Source organism: Limulus polyphemus, unplaced genomic scaffold (genome assembly GCF_000517525.1).
Source record: "Limulus polyphemus unplaced genomic scaffold, Limulus_polyphemus-2.1.2 Scaffold12476, whole genome shotgun sequence".
Classification (NCBI taxonomy): domain Eukaryota; kingdom Metazoa; phylum Arthropoda; class Merostomata; order Xiphosura; family Limulidae; genus Limulus; species Limulus polyphemus.
The window spans coordinates 11,641-12,301 of record NW_013678086.1 but is presented as its reverse complement, the minus strand read 5'-3'; positions in this window follow the sequence as shown (position 1 = coordinate 12,301).

Here is a 661-nt window from a genome sequence, read left to right as displayed (position 1 = left end):
TTCAGTTAGTGACACAATCCAATCTCGTATCTAAACACTAGGCCATGCCACGCCACATCCTAAAATAAAGCTGTCATTATATCAATGTTTAGAAAGTATTCAGTTAGTGACACAATCCAATCTCGTATCAAATTTCACTTTCTTTCTTTTGAGGGAAAGGTATATAAAAACTACTTAGCTAAACCTAAAAGTTTTTAAAAAGTTATATGCACACTTCAATAAAAGTAAGGTACGAAATATGGCAGAAAAAAATACTTCACAAACGAATTTTGTAAAAAAAAAAGAAAAAAGTACGTTAACGAACAAACTTAACAACATTGAATAGGTTGAATCGGATGCAGGTTGGCCCTGTGGTAGAGTTTTAATTGTTGGAGTAGTCATACCAGGTTCGAATCGCCAACTCTTGAGCTGTTTTTTGATAGATAAGGTAGCTAGCCAACATCGCCCATCGCCAATTCTTGAGCTGTTTTTGATAGAGAAGGCAGCTAGTCAACATCGCCCATCGCCAACTCTTGAGCTGTTTTTGATAGAGAATGCAGCTAGTCAACAGCGCCCATCGCCAACTTTTGAGCTGTTCTTTGATAAATAGGCAGCTAGTCAACATCACCCATCGCCAACTCTTGAGCTGTTTTTTGATAGAGAAGGCAACTAGTCAACATCA